General features: G+C 41.8%; 1 protein-coding gene and 1 pseudogene across 2 annotated transcripts in view; both read left to right on the top strand.

The window, feature by feature from the left end:
- The window catches only part of KCNIP2 (potassium voltage-gated channel interacting protein 2), a 664,190-nt gene that overhangs the window by 643,373 nt on the left and 3,296 nt on the right, over positions 1-17,521 (top strand). The gene's annotated exons all lie outside the window — the stretch shown is intronic.
- On the top strand, positions 8,954-9,107 carry LOC122789537 (annotated as a pseudogene).

Below are 17,521 nucleotides of genomic sequence, written 5' to 3'. Positions count from 1 at the left end.
CAATAGCCTGTTGCTCCCATCCCTTCTCTACAGAGCCCCCATCTTTACCAACTTACACCAATCTCTCAAAAACAAACACTAAGCATGCTACCACAAACTTGCTAAATTTGCAACTGACCTACCATATCGGACTCATCACTTTCTAGCTCTTAAGGAACTTAACTGGCTAGAGTTCCAACATTATCAAGATTCTACCCAACTAACTCTAGCTCATAAACTAATTTACACACCAGATAGCTGCCTTACCCTTCAGAACATCCTACAATCCTATTCTCCACTCCGAAATTTACGATCTACCAACAAATAACTTGTAACAGTTGAGAAGCCTAATAAAAGAGCTGAACACAGCCTCTACTCCTATGCCATAGCTAGGATTTGAAATGCCCTTCCCCTAGAAATCACCCTCCTAGACTCATTAAAGGAATTCAAAGTATGTCTAAAGAAATATTACCTCAACAATCACATCTGTCCCTATACACAAAACTATAAGCCACCCTAAATAAATCTACAGTTCTTCTTATCCTTTTTTTATCTTTATCTTGGTGGTGTTGCGGTAGCATTGTCGCCTCACAATTAGACGTTGCCCGTTCGATTCTCAGTTAGAGCATCTTCTGTGTGGCGACATGCGTGAATGGGCATTCCTTCATTGAAGGTTGTGCATTAGGCCCGGCAAGCCAGCACGTAAAAATCTACTGCCAATCATTAGCTGACCGGAGTTCCGCTGTGGCAACCCCTAACCGGGAAAAAGCCGAAAGACACAACAATCTTATCCATCGTACCTCCATCGTCTTATCCTTTTCTTATCTTTTTCTTATGATACCTCTTTCATCTCCCTATATCTCTTAAACTCCACCCCCCGTACTTCCATATCTCTTCTTATCATACACACCAGGGTAACAACCTCTTCTATTTGCATCATTCTTCCTTTCACACCATCTCTCTCTTCCTCCAGCAAACACTACACCTTTACTTACTATATTTCCACCCATTTTCGCATCACTAAGAATGTACTATATATAACGTATATATATATATATATATATATATATATATATATATATATATATTAATATATTATTACTATGTATCACTTTTTGTTATCATGCTTGTATTAACCTAGCAACTATATGTTGTTGCACAAATTAACACATTTAATGTATTTTTATTAAAATTTAGCTCTGTATGTTCATTTGTTTATGTCATATTTGTGGAGCTTTTCTCCCCGGGCCTCCACTGAAAATGGGTTTCTGAGATGGTGGACTTTCCCAGATAATAAATGTCAATAAATAAAATAAATAATAAATAAGAGCTGCATCAAAACCTCCCTCTTTCTACTTTGGTATAGATGAAGAGGAAGAAGAAGAAGGTATAGGAGAAGAACCTTCCTCCCTTGAACCCAAAATAGGACAAAACTTGTCTGCTTTACCTTTCAAAGTATCTAAATCTAACCTTGTATAAAATGTTCAGGATGCACCCTTTCCATAAACATTTTTATCATCAATTCACTGTCATCAACGTTCAGTGGCATAGGAGCAATTCTCAACATTTGCCCTTTTGCAGTGCTTCTGTTTTTTTATATTCTGGGTGGTTACTAGCATAAAAGAAATGTAAATTTGAAAATGTCTCCTTCCAGTGTATACAGAATTTAATGCGTTTATTAGTACTATCCTTTAATATCTTAACATCCAAATAAGTAGCATATTCATCTGTAATAAAATATGTAACATTTAGTAAAGAAATCATGTTTTGTATAAAATCCAAAAACTTCATTAAATCAGCCTTACTCCTTCTCCAGAAAATATATATGCCATCCAAAAACCTGGTGTAACAAACCCAGGAAGACTTATTAGGGGAACTTAAAGCCAATTTTTTCTCCCATATATACAAAACCAAGTTAGTGTATATGGAGGCACACACCAGCACCATTGCCATACTTTGAATTTCTTGATAAATTTTACCCTGGAAGAATAAATAGTTATTGGTAAGAATTATCTTCAGAAATTCCCTTATCAGTTTGTCTCTTGGTCATTAACAAAATCACAACCCACCAAAGCCTCTTCAAACCAATCAAAACAAGTGTTGTGTGGAAAAGAAGTAAAACCTGATTAGCAGTTCTAAACATACCCTTTACCTAGCTCTCCCCCCTTAATGTACCTTCTACGTGGTTCTCTCCCCTAACTTTCTTCATCCCTTAACCTCCTTCTCCTATCCCTTTGCTGCCTGGTTACATTATTTTACCTACCAGTCAACTGCATTTTCTGACCTTAAAAGTGTATTACGTCTGTTTAGTCAAAAAGCTTTTCTGTTTAGTCAAAAAGTTTATTAATGCTCACTGTGCTAAACTACTTTGAATTGTTATGCTTGTCATTTTTTTTTATTATAATTTCATTTTAATTTCTGCCCAGGTATTTCTTCATGTATTTTGTTCTGCATACACTATGTTATCAAATATTGTTTTGCTATGTTTACATTGTACTTTGTGCAGCTTTCCACCCCGGGCCTCCACTGCAAATGGGCCTTCTTAGACCCAGTCGGACTCTCCCAGTAAACAAATGGAAATAAATAAATCAATCAATCATTAATATCAATAGCAACAAACACAACCTATCTTGATACAAATCGGGAGTAATATTTTTCAAAAAATCTCATCTAATCCTTAATCAAATACTTAGGTTGGGCTGAAAAAAGGCTTACGTTTATTATCAGTGTATAAATCAATAGGGTGGGTTTTAGAGTTATTAGAAGCCACAACTGGCTTTAAAGGAGGAGTTTCCACAGATCTGTGGACCTTCAGAATGCCAAAAATGGTAGGAATCAGCAGGTTATCAATTCTCAGGTATTCACATAGACCTTAAGCTAATAACCCCTTTTAAAAATGGTCTCTTAGTGTGAAAATATGCAATATTAATTTCACATCTGGAGACATTAGGGTATTTTTCTGTGTCAGTTAAGATTTTATGACCCTTAACCTTAGCAGCATACACAATAAAATATCCCCCTTGCATGCTTGGATAAATAAGTATAAACTAGACATCCTAGCCCTTACCAAAACTTGGCTGAAGACTAACACAGAAAACTCAGAAGTGCTACCTTCCAAGTACAGTATAGCTAGATTAGACAGAATCCAAAAGAAAGGTGGCAGTATAGCCCTACTCTACCCTGACACCCTAAAAATTATACCATATAATTTATTTTATTTATTTTACTTTTGTTGACCAGGAAAGTCTGACTGGACACAGGTCCTTTTTCAGCAGAGGCTCAGGGAGAAAAGCTCCGCATAAGTAAAGACAACATTGATATATACAGTTAATACAATGGTAAGAGATCACATGAGCACGACCAGATCACATATTAAGCAGAAGACAAAGTTTTTGTTTTAACATATCTAAGTAAGTTCAGTAAACAATTTACAATTTACAACAGGTAATAGACATCATGAGATATTCAATAACACACATTTCAGCCAGTGGAAGTATTTACAATATAGCTACTAATCCATGTTAAAGAAGATAGCAGTCATATTGACATGTTTAGTATTTTGACTATTTTACAATTGTCAGGTATGTGGGTACCAATAAATATGTTAATACTCTTAAATGAGAGAGGTTTGTTAGTAAAAAATGATAGAAGAGTTAGTAGCATTAGGAGGAGAATTTCCAAGATGATGCTGTAGCAATGAGATAGAATTTGGTGTTTGGTAGATGCTGGTTGTGAAGTATTGTTTATCCTGGGTTAGTACAAGAACATAGCTAGGAATTGGATAGATACACTTTAAGAGTTTTTGGAAGGTTAGTAACACCCCTACTTTTTCTATTGCTGAAATACTCATATCTTTCCTACATCTAAACAATACTAAATGTAGCTGCATCATTGTTCTTTACATTCCCCCTGGACAAAACATACCCATCCTAGAAGACATACTCTCCTGGACCACCAGACAATCAAGCAGGAGACTATTGTATTATAGGACAAAGTAAAGAAGTAGTCGACCTAATACATTTCAAACAACTGTGTAACCAAGTAAAAAAACAAGACACTAAAGATAAACAGTTATACTATAACAAAAGGAAGAAACTGTTGCAGAAAAGGGGAAAATCCCAGGATGCAAAAAACTCCCTTACCAGCCCCAGTAAGAAGCTGAGATCCCTCATAAAATTCTCCAAAGCTAGTCATGAAAATAAAATTGCCAAAGATTCCAAAGACAACCACAAGGCATTCTATAGCTATGTCAAGAGTCTAAATGGCAATGCTCAGATCTGCTCTGAGCTACAACAGAATGGCATTAAATATACTGATCCCAAGGATATTGCCAATATCCTGCCAGATCGATTCAATGCAAACTTCACCCCCTCTCACCCCCTAAAGGGCCCATCTCAATACCGAAAGATTGCCAAATTCCGGTAATGGGCACACAGACAAAAAATGCACTCTCCAAAGCTAAGAATATAGCATCCATGGGACCAGATGACATCCCAGGCTGTGTACTACATGAACTACAAAATGAACTGGCACCTCACCTAAGTGTTATGTTTAATCATAGCCTCACCTCAGGCTTCGTGCCCACTGAGTGGCACACAGCTGCAGTTATCCTACTCCACAAGGGGGGGGACCCACCTTGGATTCCAGAAACTACCGCCCCATCAGTCTGATGAGCCTGATCTGCAAGGCCATGTAACGTATTATTATGGAACTTATAAACAAAGACATTGGCAACCTTTAAACACTGAACCCCATGCAGTTTGGGTTTGTGAAGGGCCAATCTTGTCTCCTGAACCTGATTGATTTCTTCGAATCAGTCTCCAGTGCCGTGGACAAGGGTAAGATGGTCCACACAGCCTATCTGGACCTCACCAGGGCCTTCGACACCATCCCCCACTGTGGAATCATAGATAAACTTACTAAGCTGGACATTAATCCCTACGTCACTTAATGGGTTGCCAACCGGCTTACTGACAGAACCCACACTGTAAAATAAGCAGATTCCAAATCCAGCTCCAGACAAGTGACAAGTGGAGTACCTCGGAGTTCAGTTCTGGGGCCACTCTTGTTTGGCATCTACTTCTCTGAAATGCAGGCCAACACTAAGGGACTCTGGCTAGCAAAGTTTGCAGAAGACTGCAAACTGGGAACCATTATTGAATCCCCAAATGATGTGTATATTCTACAAAAGAGCCTTACAGAAACAGATGCTTTGTGCCAGAGCCATGGGCTCAAGCTAAATGCCAAGAAATGTATAGTTATCCCTTTTAGGGAAAAACATGTACCCATGAATTACCACATAAGTGGCAGTACACTAAACACTGAAAGTGTGATAAGAGACTTGGGGAAACAGGTGGACAGTGGTCTCACCTTCGATAACCACATGGCCACAGCAGTCAGGAAGTCCTTCTATGTGGCACACCTCATCATTAAGGGCTTTTCATCCAGAAAAAAGGAGGTCATTGCCCCACTGTACTCATCCCTCGTTAGACCCATTATAGAATATGATTCCCCATTTGGTATGTACCTCTCAAGACATCTGCAACAACTGGAAAGGCCGCAGAAATACCTCACTAAAAGAATCACAGGCCTAAAGCAGATGCCATATGCTGACAATCTAAAACAACTCCAGCTATACTCTTTTCGCATATCATCTACTCAGAGGCAATCTCTGCTTAACATACAAGGCCATGTCAAACCCAGAGTTGTTGGACATGCTACACTTAAAGAAATCCCAATCCCTCAGAGAGACACGCTCCAGGGGATCTAAACCTTGTCATCAGAATGAACAAAACATGCTGGAGGGATAGGTTCCTGACCCAGAGACTCCCCAGACTCTGGAATAGACTGCCCATACATGTCAAGCAGAGCGCCTCTTTGGCCCTTTTCAAAAGGAACCTTGATGATTGGATGGGAGATAGGAAATTCACCCCAGGATCACATCAGTCTCCCTGCTAGACATGGGTCCAGGGAAGTAAATACTGTGGGAAGAAATAGCCAGGGAATTGTGGCTAGGCTTGTATAGGCCCTAGAGCCGATAGCCTAGTATCAACCTATGAACTTATACCCACCTACAACAGGAGCACAAAACAATCCAAAAAATTCTGACACAAAAAAAGACCTCTGCCCTTTACTTAATGCTCCTCCTTCTCAAATAGCTAAAGACTTTAACTGTCACTTTATACAATCCTTAGCCTGTCAGATCTGTAAAACCCCCATCTTCAGCCCCTCCTGTTCTTCCCCCTCAACTACCTTTAACAGTGCCCCCTCAGCTAGTGTTGGCCTTCTCTTCCTTAGCAGCCAAAATCCCTTTCTGCTAACTCAACCTCTTTCTCCTTACAACCCATACCTAAAAGCATCATAAAAAAACTTCTGCAGAAATTTAAACCCCTGCTCTGACTCTGCACACAACCTCCCTCCTTGATACCTTAAATTAGCTCCTGACTCCATTGCATACCCCATTAGCATCCTTCTAAATAGGTTTATTTCAGAATCTTTAGTACCAAGCATCTGGAAAATGTCCCACATCATTCCTATTCACAAAGCAGGAAACTCCACTGAGCTGACCAACTTCCTTCTAACCTCCCTTTTATATGGTGCCCCTATTCCCTGTAAACTGTAGATCTCCACTACAACCAAAATGGAACAATGCTATAACAAAGTGGCAAAGTTTTGCCAACAACTCAAAAACCAGCATTCATCACTGTAGACCACGAAAAATTTTAAACTGGCTAGAATTCCCCCAACCACCTCCTCTACATTCAACTCATAATGAACACAACATGATCTATAAACCCCTAGCCTGCCCACCTCTGAACAACATAATCAAGCCTTACAGCCCCAACAGAACCCTTAGATCTGAGTGTAAGAAACTTCTCACTATCTCAAAAGCCTCTAAAATACCAGAACAAAGCCTGTACTCTCATTCTGTGGCTGCAGAGTGGAACTCACTCTTTCTATCTACCAGAAGTATTCCAGACCTAGTAGCTTTCAAATATTTTCCTAAAACAACATCTAAACAATTTTTGGCTATGCCCATGCTCTGATCCTGGATAATATCCCCTCCATCCCCCCTTCCCTTCCCTCTCTCTCTCTCTAACCACTCTCCCACCCAGCTTTCTCTCCTCCTAATATTTTACTGTAGCACTACCAAATGATTAACTGACAGACCTCAAATATATTCTACTTCTTACAACTCTTCCCTCCTTTCCAGCAGCAAATCCTCTATCTATATCTTACAACAATGTGGTTTGCATACTCAATTCCTTACTAAAAAGGAACACATTTTTATGTGAACTAAACTACTGACTGCTATCTATATCATACAAACCCGTAAAAGGTGCTGTGCAGATAGCATAAGGCCATGTTATATAACATGTAGTATATGTACATACGTTGCTTTCCTTTGTAATGTTAAAATACTGAGTACTGAAGACTAACAAAAGTGAAAGCATTTGCAGAGAATGTTTTCATTAATCAAGAATGAAAGTTGGAGGTTTGAAGATGATCAGATACCATCATAGTACAGACCATAAACTATGCCAACTAGCAATCTGGTGACATTATTCTCATGACCCGCCAGGGAGCTTCCGGTAAACCAAAGTCTTTGGGTTCCATGGGAGTATGGTTGCAAAGCTGAAACCTGACTTGATGGAAGGGCACCACCAGGAGTGGAGCTTGTGGCTTAATGTGACTCAACAAGGGAAACCTCAGCCAGCTTGGAAAGGGAAAGGCTTGACAGATTGATAGCTCTTTCTCAATTCTGTGAGTGGTGGTGCATGGCTGTTCTTAGTTGGTGGAATGATTTGTCCGGTTAATTCCAGTAACAAACAAGACTCCACCATGCTAACTAGTTATGCAGCCCCATGCATTCATCTTCAACTTCTTAGAGGGACAAGTGGCTTTCAGCCACACAAAATTGAACAATAGCAGGTCTGTGATGCCCTTAGATGTCCAGGGCTGCATGCGTGCTACACTGAATGGATCGTGTCTCTACTCTTGGCCGACAGGTCCAGGTAATCCACTGAACCCCATTCATGATAGGGACCCGGAGACTGCAATTATTCCCCATGAATGAGGAATTCCCAGAAAGTGCGGGTCATAAGCTCGTGTTGATTAAGTCCCTGTACTTTGTACACACCACCCATTGCTACTGCCAATTGGGTGATTCAGTGAAGTCCTCAGATCAGCCCCATTGGAGTCGGCAGTGCACGAAGAAGATGATCAGACTTGACTATCTAGAGGAAGTAAAAGTCGTAACAAGGTTTCCGTAGGTGAGCCTGCGGAAGGATCATTCATGCGGAGGGTCCCAGGACAGCATTGTCCCCGGGTACCTCCTCTCCTTGCTCTGCTGCCCCTACCCTCTCTGCTTCTCTCTCACTCTCCACCTGCCCCAGTGGAGGCTGGAGGGACTGAGCCAGCAACTCCCGGGGGGATGGAGAGGGGGAGCAAGAGATGGGGTGGTGTCCATCTCCCTCATCTGCTGGTGGCAGGAGGGAGGGAGTCCTGTCTGAGTGATGGGAGGCACAGGTGTTCCTCCACCACCCTGAGGAGATGGCTGCAGAGGGGGCGTCTGGCCCAGTGATGTGGTCCATCATGCACCCCAGATGTGGCTGACTCCACGTGTGGGAGGGGGAGGGAGAGGGTGCCATTTGGTTGGGGGGACGCTACACCCTCCCTCCAGTCATGCAGGGCCACCCCCAGGGGTGTACACTGGTGTCCTCTCCCCTCAACAGCAGTAACGAGTACCTGAGGAGGATGCTCTGCTCCCTGAGGGGCATCTGTTGGTAGTCCCAGAAGATCGGTGTTTCAGCTGCATGCAGGCCACCTCAGGACTCCCTGCCATCCCAGTGTGCAGAGCCAGTAACCCTGGTCTGGATGCCAATAATGACACCTATGAAACCTTGCCTGCTTATCTCCTGGTGCAGTGCCACGTGGGCAGTGGTGGCTGCGGCAACCGAGAAGAGAACCATAAGACTCTGAGAGGTGGATCACTTGGCTCATGCATAGATGAAAAATGCAGTTAGCTATAAAAACCAATGTGAATTGCAGGACACAATCATCATTGAACCCTCAAATGCACTTTGCAGCCCCAGGTTACTCCTGGAGCTATGCTTGTCTGAGGGTCATTATGCCTTCCATCGTCCCTGGGGGGTGTCCCACTCCCAATGAGGGCACAGCCAGGGAGTCAAGAGAGCCCATTACTGGCCCCCCATCCCCACAGAGTGAGATGCAGATAGAGGAGAGGAGTCCCTGCCATGCAGATGGGAGTGTGGAGGTGGGCATCTGGCCCACCACCGGAGGCTGTCAGTGGTACCACCACTCGGCTGCCCTCACAGGGGGTTGTCCCAACATTATCCAGCACCATGGGGCCATATCTCTGCCAGGTGACATGAGAGAGATGTAGAATAAGAGGGAGGCCTTGGCCGCCGGTGAAACACCATTACTCTCATCATTTTTTTTCACTTACCTGGTGTGGCAGGGGGACAGGCCCTACTGGGGCTCTGGCTTCTGGCTCCAAGTGCCCAGTCATCCGGGAGCGACCCACTCAGGGGATAGTGTCAGCTGGGGAGTCTCACTGGGGCAGTACACCTGTCAAAGAGTAATGCAGGTGCCCTAAGACGAGCTCAGGGAGGACAGAAACCTCCTATGGAGCAGAAGGGCAAAACCTCACTTGATCTTGATTTTCAGTATAAATATGGTCCATGAAAGTAGAGCTATTTATCCTTCTGCTTTTTGCGTTTTAAGCAGGAGGTGTCAAAAAAGTTATCACAGAGATATCTGGCTTGTGGTGGCCAAGATTTCATAGCGATGTTGCTTTTTGATCCTTTGATGTTGGCTCTTCCTGTCATTATGAAGCAGAATTCACCAAGCATTGTATTGTTCACCCACTAATAAGGAACATGAGCTGGGATTAGATCGTCATGAGACAGGTTAGTTTTACCCTACTGATGATGTGTTCTTGTGATAGTAATCTTGCTCAGTATGAGACGAACCACAGGTTCAGACATTTGGTGTATGTGTACCTTGTCTTTAGTTATGTTAAAATACTGAGTTATCTGTCTCTTCACATGAATCTAAAATAATTTCTTCTGTACTTCTTTCCATTCATTGTTATATTGCTGATAAATTAAAGTGCGTAATTTGGAGCTTTTCTCTCCTGGCCTCTGGTGAAAACGGGTTCTTTTTGATCTAGTCAGATCATCCCTGTAGACAAATGTCAAATAAATAAATACATTAATTCTAACATGTGACCCTCATAATCCACTGATTCCATAGTGACAATACATGCACCCTTATCTGGTTTCATAATTGTTAATGCCTTATCAGAAGCCAACTCAAATAAGAGATGCCTCTTACCTTTTCATAAATTTTTATAGGCCCAACGCCTACATAGATCAAGGCTTCTAAGATCCTTCTCAATTTTTTTGAAAAGGCTCAATTTAGGATGCAATGGGGGATTGACTATATTCTTCCTTTTTAAACCATCAAGATTCAATGAAACCTGCAATTTTTTAAATAACAATTAAAGGTTCAGTTTCCTCAAGAATAATTTTAAATCTATCAGAACATCCATAATATTCATATTTTTGGTTAGAAAAAACTGAAACCAATTCATGAACAATTAAAAATTTTCAATCAAACTGTTACAATTAAAAATATTAAAATTGTCCCTAAAATGGAGTAAACCATGATGACTAACTTCAACATGAGAGTCATGAGCTAGAAGCGTCCTCTTTCTGCCTCTTCTTTGACCCCTCCAATGATTCCCCAGGCATTCATTGTATTGAAGTCCTATTGATAACCTGACCTGTTGCATTTTGCCAGGTGTTCTGACTATCTCCGAGGTGCAAATTATAAATGGTCCTTGATATTTAAATCATCATTGGTCTCAACTCAGTTGAAGTCAGGGTTGCTGTTATGTTTATTACTCTGTGAATACTCCTGATTAACTACCCCACCAGATCTAGGCATTGGATATGACGTGTTTTTATAGTACTCTTCCATGTCCCTATCTAGTTTTTCCTCTTTCTTTTCTTTATATCTTCCACCTTAACATCAGCAGTATTGAAAACCTTATAGTATGAGGAACTTTTGATCCCAAACATCAGTTCATTAATGATCGACTGATCAAATCCAGAAATCTCATCTGACAAACTACTGATAATGGTGTCATTCTTATTAATAATGGATTTCATCGTCAATCCCATAATTATCAAACAACATGAGTAACTCACAATGAAAGGCAGTGCCTTCCACCACATTGTTGGAGAACCTATATAGCTGTAAACCTTTAGGAAACAGCCTGTATCATATCCATTCCCTCAAGTGTGAGTTCTCTGCCTGTAGAGAATGATACCTAAACATTTGATCTCAAACTTATTTGATCATGGTAGCTCACCTGTTCAGACGATTGTTCATCCGCAAAACAAATCTGTTCTTCCAGCCACATTTTAATGTCCACATGGGAACATTTTGAATTCGCAGCCAAATTATTTTGTTGTTCAACTTTTTTCTTTTCTGCATTTGATCACTACTTTTCGTTCTTAAACTTAAAACTCTGCATACCCTGCAACTTTATACAGAATTACACAATCTGAGTATAAAACAAGTTAACCTAAGTAAAAACATATTATAGCCATATCAACTTCATCACAAAAATTATCCCCCCAAAATTCTGAACATCAGTACATAGCTTGTACATCAGGGCTCATACAAGGGACCAACCCTTCTCATAATAGCTCTGCACTAGAAATTGTAACCTTACTTGATTCCTATTTCATAGAAAGCATTACCTCATTAACTAAAAACTCTTCACCCCCATCCATGCTTTTATCACACGCCAATAACACCCAACCCTAGTAATTTTGCAAACCACAGGTTAGACTAAAGCCAGATTTGACTTGAATGTTCAAAATAACATAACAACGACTTACCAAAATTTAGGAATGCTCTGCAAGCATAAAAACATCCTTAACTGCACCACCAGAAACACTCTTGTCATTACCTACCTTCTCCATCCTAACCAACCTTCAGGCTACATTTAAAAATAAGCTGGAGGAATGCCATAATAAGACTGCAAAATTTGCCACCAACAAACAATACTGCAACCACAACTGTTTTGCCCTTAAGACTTTACATTGGCTTGAAATATCTCACCACTTAGATCGCATATAGTTTATCTCCACGCACAATATTATTCACAAAGCCAATGACTGATCTGCTTTTAATTCTCTTCTCCATTCCTACCAGCCTAGTAGACTGTTTTGACCTAATGAGCAACATCTTCTCAAAATTAATTTCTAAGCTTGTTTCCTGCCTTTCCTGTGGGTAGTCTAGTCTGGATATAGATCTGCTGTGTCCAGGACTGTTTGTAGGCTTCTAGGCCCCCAAGCGTTTCTGTGTTGGAGGGAAGCCTTCTAGCTTAATTTTGTTTCTTAGAACTAGCAAGTTTTTTGTTTCAGCACTCAAGTCATTTTCTTTGAGCTCAGCACTTGTTCAGAACTTATTGTAAGCACTAAATTACTACAGCACTCAACTTTCCTCACTGTCTAGAGGAAAACAGTTTCTAGTACTTAACAAATAAGCACCTATCCAGGCATGTCTAAGGGTCAGCTCCTGGTGTTTTCTCCTGTCTACCTGATGAATCTGGGCATCTTGGGGCAATGCAGTAATTGCCTCATGTACACAGACAGCCCTCTCCTCCTACCACCCAACACTACAACCTGTGAGAGATGCACTTATATAGCCAAACTGGAAGCAAAGCTCTCTTCACCCAAGACTGGACTAGACAGTCAAGAGGAGAAGGTAAACACTTGCACCACAGCACACTCAGCACATAGTCCCTCAAAACCTACACCACCAAAACACACACATAGAAACACAAAACACACACCTATGTTCGTGGAGGCTCTCAGTAAAACCCTGCCCAAGCAACAGGGACCTCCAAAGCAGAAACACAAGCAACCTCCACCCCCCCCAACACAACCCAAATGAAACATAGCCCACAAACTCAGTGTGCCACTCAACCACAGCCCATAAGGCATAACAATGTACCCAACACTCTAGTCATAGGTGACTCTATAGTCAGGTACACTGATGTTCCACTCACCAGGCTAAACAAGAAGAAAGTTACTGTCAGCTGCCTGTCGGGTGCCAGGATCCTCCACATAATGCATGCACTCAGGTCACTCCACAACAAGTACAAATATGACTCTGTCATCGTCCATGTTGGTGTGAATGATCTGAGACATAGCTCCTTGGACTACATGAAAAAGGACACGAGGAGCTGTCCGATCTTGTAGCCCAGGCAGGTATGACCCTAGCCCTGAGTAGCATCCTGCCATCACCCAGAATGATACCACAGTACAAGGACAAAATGACTGACTTCAACAATTATCTAAGCTTTTGGTGTCATTCTAAGGTGATCCAGTATCTGTCTGCCTGGGATGACATGATCGACAAACCACAATGCTTTGCCAGAGATGGCCTGCATCTGTCGCCCCTGGGATTCCGGATACTGGCTAAGGCTCAAGCCACCCCTATAGTGCCTTTTTTAGGCAAGGTTCAAATGACAAATTCACCACCCTAACAGGTACAGGCAAGAAGAATCTGAGGGTATTGCTACTCAATGCTAGAAGTCTAAACCTCAAAATGCACTCACTCGAGGCACTCAAAATGGAGAACATCGACATCTGTGCAGTGACAGAGACCTGGTTCAAGGCTCCAGAGAGTACCCCTGCATTACCAGACTATAATTCATACCACACCTTTCGGCCACCTAACCTGGACCGAAACACTAAAGGCGGAGGCGTGTCAATATTCATTAAGGATATCCACACCTCCAGGCTAGTTGCTCAGCATAATGCATCCGAGATTATCCAAGTGCAACTAACTCTGGGCAAGACTGCAATCCAAATTGTAGCTTGCTACAGAGCCCCCACCATACCCCAGGATTCCCACTCCTCATTTCTTACTACCCTACCATTAACTGGGAAAACTACTCATGTACCAACTCTTGTGCTCAATGTTTTCTGGAATTCATAAATTCCAATGCCATGGATCAAATTATCCAAACCCGCACCAGGGACAGCAATATCCTAGACCTGGTTATTACCAACATGAGCAACCGGTGCTCCATACCAGAGGTCAATTCCTCGTTGGTCAGATCCGACCACAAGCTAATCACCCTAGATATCCACATCCCTTTCCTACCCCCTATTAGGGAAACCACAGTAAAAAATTTCTCCAAAGCCAACTTCACGCTTCTTAAGACAGAAGTGGCAAACTTCCCAACACCCATGCTGACGGACAATAGAGGTACGACTGCTGAATCCTACACAAATGCACTTTATGAGTGCATGGATCGTGCAATCCCTAACAGAACCAAGATGCTATGATCCAAAAAAAGGAAGCCAATCTGGTGGTCCCCTGCCATAAACAAACTCTACAACAGAAGAAAGAAACTGTTGCAAAAAAGGGTAAAATCCCATGATTGGAGAAACTCCCTGGTCAGCCTCAGTAAGAAGCTGAGATCCCTCATAAAATCATCCAAAGCTAGTTATGAAAACAAAATTGCCACTGACTCTAAAGACAACCACAAAGCATTCTACAGCTATGTCAAGAATCTCAATGGCAACACTCAGATCTGCTCTGAGTTACAGCACAATGGCACTAAATATACAGAACCAACTGATATTGCCAACATCCTGGCAGTTAGGTTCAGTGCTAACTTTACCCCCCCTGTCATCCCCTAAAGGGCCCATCTCTATACCAGAAGAATGCAAAGTTCCTGTAATCATGGCTGCATAGGTAAGAAACACACTATCCAAAGCCAAGAACACAGCATCCATGGGACCTGACGACATCCCAGGCTGTGTTCTACATGAACTACAGAATGAACTGGCACCCCACCTAAGTACCATGTTCAATCATAGCCTCACCTCAGGCTATGTGCCCACTGAATGGTGCACAGCAACAGTTATCCCACTCCACAAAGGGGGAGCCACCACAGACCCCGGAAACTACCGCCCCATTAGCCTAATAAGCCTGGTCTGCAAGGCTATGGAACGTATCATCATGGAACTTATAAACAATGACATTGGTAATCTCCAAACTCAGGACCCCACCCAGTTCGGGTTTGTAAAAGGCAGATCATGTCTCCTAAACCTAATAGACTTCTTTGAAGCAGTCACCAAAGCCGTAGATGAGAGTAAGGTGGTTCACACAGCCTATCTAGATCTTGCAAAGGCTTTCAACACCATCCCCCACTCTGGAATTATAGATAAACTCACTAAACTAGGTATAAATCCCTATGTCACAAGATGGGTTGCCAACTGGCTCACTGACAGAACCCACACTGTGAAAGTAGCAGACTCCAAATCCAACTTCAGACCAGTGACAAGTGGAGTACCACAGGGTTCAGTCCTGGGTCCTCTCCTGTTTGGTATCTACTTCTCTGAAGTACAGACCAACACAGAAGGTCTTTGGCTAATGAAGTTCGCAGATGACTGCAAACTAGGAGCCATAATCAAAACTCCAAAAGATGTGGACATCCTACAAAAGGGCCTCGCTGAGACAGATGCCTGGTGCAAAGCCATGGCCTCAGGCTCAATGCCAAAAAGTGCATTGTCATCCCTTTTGGTAAAAACTCAGTACCTATGAACTACCACATAAGCAGTAGTCTATTTAACACTAAAAGTGTGATAAGAGACCTTGGGACACAGGTGGACAGTAGTCTCTCTTGATAATCACATCGCCACAGTAGTCAGGAAATCCTGCTACATGGCACACCTCATCACAAAAGGTTTCTCATCCAGGAAAAAAGAGGTCATTGTTCCCCTCTACTCGTCACACATTCGACCCATTATAGAGTACAATGCCCCTTTTGGTATGTACCTCACAAGACATCTACAACTACTGGAAAGGCCACAGAAATACCTCACAAAGAGGATTACCGGCCTCAAACAGATGCCCCATGCAGACCGTCTCAAAAAACTGCAGCTTTACTCCGTTGCATATCGCCTACTTAGTGGTGATCTCTGCTTAACACACAAAGCTATGTCAAACCCAGAGCTTTTAGACATGCTCCACTTAAAGAAATCCCAATCCCTCTGAGCTACACGGTCTAGGGACCTAAACCTTGTCACCACAATAAACAGAACATGCTGGAGGGATAGATTCCTGTCCCAGAGACTTCCCATACTCTGGAACAAACTACCTATCTATATCAAACAAAGCTCCTCATTAGCACTCTTCAAGAAAATCTTGATGATTGGATGGGAGATAGGAAGTTCACCCCGGGATCACTTTTGTGGCTCTGCTCGACAGTGGCACAGGAAAATAATTTTCTTGGGTGGCGAAAGCCAGGGTACCTTTGGCTAGGCTTATATAGACCCTAGGGCCAATAGCCCAGTACCTACCTATGAACCTATATATAAACCCAAGAAATCCTTTGGCCAAAGTCTCTACTCTTACTTTGTCACAAAAAGATGGAATTCTGTCACTCTGCAAATTAGATCTACCTCAAACCTCTCCAACTTCAAACAACTACTAAAAGACCACCTAAATAAAACTTGGTTCTTCTCCTGCAGCATTCCAAGGTGAACTTGTCCCTCCTTCCTTCCATCACCAGCATACCCTGACTATGTTCATGGAGAAGGAATTAGTAAAATCTATTTCTTAGACAAAGGACAAATATACTTTTGCTTAGGCTACATTATCTAGTCATCTTTCTTCCAAATAGTGTACTTGGAGTGTTTTATTTCATCTCTATGAACCGCAACTTGTGAATATTTTATTTACAATGTTCTTTTTCAACTTCTCATAGCTGTCCAAATATTTCCACTGTGTATGTAAAGGTTCACTGTATAAATTGAAGGTCAGTTTTTACTTAGTTAATATGTCATTCTTCTGTATAAGACTGTAATAATTTAACTGTAACCATATTATGTCAATGTGGAGCTTTTTCCTCTGGGCCTCTGATGAAAATGGGATATCATCCCAGTCAGACTTTCCCAGTAAATACATGTCAAATAAAATAAATAAGAAATTCTCCAGCTACAGAAAGGAAGCGCTTCTTATCTTACTCTAAAAGAATATACCAGAAGTTGCAACTACTAATCGTTATAGCCCCGTATTTCTTCTACCTCCACCAACCAAATATTTGAAGAAACTAGTATATGAACAGATACAAGGTTATGTATGAAAATAAAGTCCAGTTTCTGTCATTGTAGCTTTAGTAAACTTAGAAACATGATGACTGCATTGTATTTAAAAACAGATACAGACTTCCTTAACATGAACATTTAACAGTTGATAACAGCAATTTCTGATGACACAACTAAACCTTTTGATGAAGTCACAACAGATTTGCTTCTTTTTGTCCTCTCCAACATAAGGCTCCCAAGAGGTCCAAGTACTTGACTCATATAATAGATAGACAGCAAGAGCCACCAGGGTCAAAACTGATACTGCTTAATCCTTTCCCGCCCAGCTGACCAGTGGTGTGCATTGGTGCTTAATGCTGTGACATTTTTTTGTC

This window comes from Protopterus annectens, chromosome 14.part0, assembly GCF_019279795.1.
Source record: "Protopterus annectens isolate FY-2018-M chromosome 14.part0, PAN1.0, whole genome shotgun sequence".
NCBI lineage: Eukaryota > Metazoa > Chordata > Ceratodontiformes > Protopteridae > Protopterus > Protopterus annectens.
This window is presented reverse-complemented; position numbering and strand designations above follow the sequence as displayed.